This window comes from Theobroma umbraticum, unplaced genomic scaffold (assembly GCF_002168275.2).
Source record: "Theobroma umbraticum cultivar Fairchild unplaced genomic scaffold, ASM216827v3 scaffold_34.0, whole genome shotgun sequence".
In the NCBI taxonomy this organism is placed as follows: Eukaryota; Viridiplantae; Streptophyta; class Magnoliopsida; order Malvales; family Malvaceae; genus Theobroma; species Theobroma umbraticum.
In genome coordinates this window covers 583157-589992 of record NW_018397275.1, presented here as the reverse complement: position 1 = coordinate 589992, position 6836 = coordinate 583157, and positions in this window count along the sequence as shown.

Here is a 6836-nt window from a genome sequence, read left to right as displayed (position 1 = left end):
GGCTGAAGATTTGACAAATCCTAAAGGTGACGAAGCAAAGATTTCAATTGTAGGATTTTAGACTGTTTTATTCTCTTTTCAGGTTACTTACTTCATCAGAATCGTTTTCAGATTTAAGTAGCTCTTAATTATGATATCTAGAGCAAATTATGTAACTCTTAAACTTTTGAATATTCATAATTAATTTAAAAATTACATAAAAAAACACAAACATTAATTCTGTGAGATTCTGTTGTTTCTCAGATTAAATAATAGTTTATTTTTCATTGCGTTATATTTTTAATTTCATGATTAATTTTATGTTTAAGTATGAAGTCAAATCCCAACATACTAATCACACATTTATATAACCATTTATCATTTTTAATTAATTTATATACTATTTATTTAAAACTATATATAATTTATCAATTGTACCTTTAATAATTTTTTATTTTATTCAAAAAATAAAGTTATTTTTTTTTGTATAGACTCCACTTTCCTTTTTTTCCTTTTTCTTTTTCTTTTTTTTTCTTTTTTCTCTTTCTTTCCTCCTTGCACCCATCATCGAATTGAATAGCACTCAAGTTCATTTCATCTTTTTTTCTCTTGTTCCTCCTTTCACTAAGTCACTAACTAGCCTAGCTTCCTTTTTCCTTCAACAAAAGCTCACTTCTCATCATTGATAAAGTAGTTAAGGTGGTATTTAAAACTTTTTGTCTTCTTTTTTTTTCTTTGAATATTGATTTTTATAGAAGTAGCCAGAGGCGACTCAATAAGTTCAAATGTCTAAAGCGAAATATTCAATGAGGCCTTCTTTTATTGAAATTAAAAAAAAATTATTAAAATTTTATTCTTCTAGCTTTTTGAAATGCAAAATTTTTATATATTTTAAATGGCTAATACAAAATCAACAATTAAAATTTTTAATTCAAAGAAATCAACTACCACATAAAATAAAGGCAATATAACAATATAACATAAATTCTAAATTAAAGTAAAAAAGTTTATAAATATTAGAACAATAGTACCTAATTGTTGAATGCTTATTGCAAACCACAAATGAGACTTACAGCTTTATGAAGATAATAATATAACAGATTTTTTGTGTTATTTTTAGAGGAAAATTAGAGTTAAAGGATGAAGGATGAAAGAGCAAATGAGAAAAGAAAAATTCAAAAGTAGATATTATACATTGAAAAAGAAAAAATTAGTTTTATATATAGGAAAAAAAGTTGCTAAAAATCATTAAATATGTTGATTGGAAATATGAGAAATAAGTGAGGAAAAAATAGTTGTTGGAGATGATTAAACACATATGACCATTAGTTGATTGAAAATAATATAGCATTCTAGAAATTAGAAAGTGATAGAAAATTGAGATTTTATAAAGCACATAATTAAGGAAATGAGAAAATAGGTAATTTTATTAATTATTAATTATTTTTATATATTTTTAATATAATTAATTATATTAGAAAATTATAAGACCTCCCCAAATTAGGGGCCTAAAGCACTTGCTTGGGTGGCTTCACCCAAAACTTGGCCTTGGAAGTTGTTGTTCTACTTTACCGAGATTAGTGTTGAAGAACTCTTGTTATTTGTTGAGGTTGATTGATTTAAGTGGTTGAAATTTGTTTAGTGAAGCTGAATCTCATATTTTAGTGTTTGATAGTGAAGTTGAATCCCATATTTTTGTATCTGATAGTAAAACTAAATTTAAAAAAAAAACAAAACAAAACAATTGCTGAGAATGTCTTTCACTCCCCCAAAACCAAACATCCCCAAACAAAGCATCATCTTATTGAGTAAAAGGCATCTTTTATTATCAAAATACTATTCATTAAGAGTGGTAATCAAATATACATTTTGTTAAACAAACATAATTTCAAGCATCATAACTAAAAAATTTCTGCCAATACGAATATAGTTAGAGTTACAAAATTTTCTATTTTAAAATATATATAAATAATTGAGATTAGTAAGTATATGTATCCATTTCATTGGAAGATTATATTTGATTTTTCTTAATAAAAAAGTAATTGATTGGTAACATAACTACATTCTCACGAAAATTTTTAATCATTTGAAATCATAATATATTTAAGAAAATTTATTATTTTGTTTAATTATTCAAACAATTATTATGTTTTATTGCTTATTAATATTTTATTTGTTTAAGAAACTAAAATATTTTAATTTTATTTACAAATATTAATAATAATAGGAAGAAATAAAAAAATTTTGAAATTTCTACCTCACCAATAAAAACATCTTTTTAGATTGGATTTGCTTTGATTCGGTGAGTTGAGTTAGGAAACTTTGTTTAGGCCAAAGCACACCAATGGCCCATTGTACTTTCTTCTCCTTTTGTTTTTTTTTTCCTTTCACTCTTAGTATCTATTTGACTTGATTTTTTTTCAATTTATCTATCTCTTAAAAATAAAAGTCAGGTCAAATAGGATTTTTAAGAAGATCTTAAAAAAAAGTAACTTTTTTTAAGAAACAAAGAGCTTAAAGAAAAGCTTCAAAGAAGGGCTTTCTATTCTCTTCTTTTAAAAGTATATCAGCTTTTCAAGAAATACCGCTCTTTCTTAATCAATCTACCTCTCTTCTCTCTTTCTTTGGAAATCACCCATCCCCGATACAAAATCGCGATCTCCCTTTTCTCTACCTCTCTTTACAAAAACTACTAAATAAAAAATAGAAGACCTAATAATAAAATTGCAAAATTTAGGATTTTTTTGTGTGTACAAAGATTAAGAGAAAAGAATACCCGAAATTCAAAGTTGCATTTAGACATTATTTAAAAATTTTCTCTTTTCTTCACCAAAAAATCTAAAACTATTACTACTATACAAGTTTGAGTATTATTCCATTACTTTATGGATTTCTTTAATTTTAACATTTAAAATCGTATATAAACTTGAAGTAGACTTGTTCTGTTTTGATTTATTAGGTGATTGAAAATAGCATAAATACCTTTTATAGTAATTTTAACTAAAATTAGAACTTATATAATTTATTTTACCAAACAATTTACCAAACAACTTTAACTTAATTTTAAAACCTATTAATTTTTATAAGAGTTTCATAATAGCTTTTAAATTTTTTTAAAAAAAGTTAGGCCAAACATAGTCTAAATCAATACACTCTCATGCAAAACTATATTACAAAACTTAAAACCTACACCTTATTCTTTATTTTGGTTTAAATTAATTCACCTTGTAAAAGTAAGTTTGGGACCACTCTTAATACTTTCACTAATGTATCATGATTATTTTTCACTCAAAATTTTTTTTCAAAAATTATCACTCATAATTTTTTTAAATTTTCATTTCAAGAATTTTTTTAAATAATTATCGTTTATATATTCAATTTTTTCAATTAAAAATTTTATTATTTATCATTTATTATTTTTTACCTTTTTAAGTAGAAAAAGGTTATTGGGACTCTCTATTGTCTATTCATACTCCCCACTAACAACTTAACATTGTAATTTCCTAAATAAGTCTCATTTAAATAACTTCTTTTTATTAAAGTTAAACAATTACTCTCATTTAAATAACTTTTTTTATTAAAGTTAAACTTTTAATTAAATATGTTAATATTTTTCTATTCACACTCCACAATATTAATTATTTATATTTTTATTTATTTATTGAAATCTTTACAATTTTTTTTATTATAATTGCAACTTAATAAAAAGGAGGAGATTCCTTTATAAAAAACTGATAAGTCATATGAAGCAAATTTGTATAGCAAACTCGTAGAAACAACTTTAAAAAAAAATGCAAATAACATACACATTTATCATTTGACAATCTTTACGTATATATTTTAACCAAAACTATTGACAAGTAAAAATGTCCTTAAATGTTTCCAAAACTTAAAGCATACTAGATATTCCTAGTTTATAAAATCTCCTTTTGAGCTTTGTTTATGAATTTTCAATGTTTTATGGAAGACAAAGTTGCAACAAACTAATCCATACTCGAATTCCATCACATATCTACCACAACAAATTAACTGTCTTCAAATGTTATCTAACAATCTACTTACCATAAGATAGTATCCTGTATGAAAGAAACACATGAAGATACCAACTATAGTTACCCAAATGCAATCATTAGTTTTGCCACTAAACAACTTTATGATTAAACTTACATTTAAAACAACTAAGCATACATATTTACTTTATTAAGTCATTAGGAGATGAGTTTGCTACTCACTTTAATTATGGAGTGTATTGAGATTTAAACGACTTCTTCTTGCATCAAACCTTGAAATTGTTACAGGCCTAGCATCTAAACTTGCTCACGATAATCTAGGGCAATTTTCTTTATTTAAACATTGACGATAATTTTCTTTATTTCCTCTTTCTTCCATCTATTTTCTATCTAACTTAAACTTTGTACATCTCAAATAAAGCATATATGAAACAACTATCTAGACAAATAAATTGGAAAAAAAGTTTATGTTAAGTAGAATTTCTAAAATAAAAAAAATTATTTAAACAAAGAAAAGAAGAACATAGCAAAACAAAGCTTGCCAAGATAAGAATTTAACTCCAATTCCAAGCTATTTTCACCATTGAGGTAAGAGATTTCATTGAAGTTCATGTTTTCATCATCAATTTGTTGCCGCTCCGTTGTTAGTGTCAATTAAAGTTAATGAATTGAACACTACTGGAGAAAAAAAAAAGCAATGAAATGTCACAAGGAATATATGTAGCTATGGAGAGTTAAAGGTGCATAAACAAAAGTGAGAGTAATTGAGATTAATTAGGAGTGTGAACAGATAAATACTAATATAATTAATTAAAATTTGATTGAATAAAAATGTAGTTAAGCGAGGATAATTTAGAAAATTACAATTATAAGTTGCTAGTGAGGAGTGTTAATAGACAATTAAGAGTGTCAATAGCCCCACCCTTTTATGTAATATCAAAAATTTAATCCATGCATAGAGCTTTAATGGAAATTTGGAAACAAGAAAGATAGCCTATAGAGAAAAATTATGATAGTGAAAAACGATTACAATCGACGTGCCGTCCTACCCAACACTACTCTATCCCATAAATACTTTAATCTTTGAAAAACATTATTTCTCCTGTTTTGTCTCCTAACAAATTCTTTTTGCAAGTCTCTTCTAATATTGGTCTTAATCTTGAAGATGAAAAATCTATTTTGTTTTGACAAGATAGATGAATAAATGATATTTCGCTTTATAATGAGTTTCCAAGAATTTACGCTTTTATTGTGAATAAAAATGGTGTTCTTTATGACTATGGAAATTAGAATGATTTCATATGGTAATGGCAAATAGAGTTATGTCATAATTTATTTGGGTGGGAAACATTTTAGTGGACGAATTTGTGGGCATTGTTAAAGCTTTTTCATTTAGTAGGAATCTAGAGGAGTGGGTGGTTTGGAAACCAACTTCTAGTCGCAAATATTCTTCAAAATCATTTTGCAAAGTTGTCTTATCTACACAAGATGATCAAAGTGTAGTTTGAAAGAAGATATGGCTAGGTTATGCACCGTATGAGATTGAGATGTTCATTTGGCAACTTATGTGGAAAATAGTAGCAATTAAGATGGAATTGGTGGCAATGGGTTTGCTAGATAAAGATAAATCTATATGTGCATCCTGCAATAACTCCCAAGAAACCATGAGTCACTTTTTTTTCTCATACAATGCTTCTTGGAGGATTTGGTGTCTTTGACGTTGACAATGGGAGGTATAAAGGGTAGCTCATGATGATCCACAAATTTCTTTCCTTGCATGGCAATCATTGATATCCAGAGGAGATAGAGGAAATATCTGGCTATTATCTTTTTATGCCATTATTTGGCTTATGTGACAATTCTAGAATGATATGATTTTTAATAGAAAGTAAAAAGGATGTTACATAATTGTTTGACATTATTAAATTGCATGTGGCCTTGTGGTCGAAAGCTAAATGACAGCATTTGAAATTATCTATTGAGGAATTAATCCGTTGTCCTGAAGTTGTTTCAAGTGATATGCATCGTAAAGTTAGAACACAAAATGTTATGTAGTGTGCTCCACCAGTGGGTTGGTGGAAATTTAATGCGGATAGAGCTTTTTCTAACATTTCAAGTTAAGTAGGAATTGGAGGTGTTCTTCAAGATTGTTTAGGTATAGTTAAAGCTAAATTCTCTAAGGCAGTTGGGGTAGGAGACTCTAATGGGGCTGAATTATTGGCAATTAATGAGGCTTTTATTATTTTTGATTCAATAATGCTAAATTCGTTCCTTTAATATTTGAATTGAAAGTGATTCAATTAATGCTATTTTATGGTCCAAAAACCATGGGGAGGCGTTATAAAGATATAGGTGATTGGGTATAAATTTGGGACACTTACAAAGCAAAATCCCTCATTGGAAGAGCGCGCATGTATTGCGTGAGGCAAATGGTGCAACAAATGAACTAGCGAAAGAAGGTGAATTAAGGAGTTCAGATTTATTCCAAAGTTTTTATTAGATTGTTTGTGCTGTTAGGTGGAGGTCCATTTATCGTTGGATAACTATTCGTTGTGATAATATTGGTGTGAAATTATGAACTTTTGATTGTATGGAATTTTGGATAGCTTTAGAAGTCTTTTGTAATTAAGAGTTTGAATTACAAAAAAATTATTTTCATGTTGAAACTCAAGCCTTTATCTCAAACACTTATTCATTAATTATCGAATAAAACTTGCTTATTAACTAGGAATATGCCAAGAAAATTTGATTGAGTGGATACTGAATGTGGGATGTGAACGCGGCTCTAATTTAAATTTTAAATGGTTTCGAATATCATTAGTTGGTGAGCTATAATGGATTCGGATA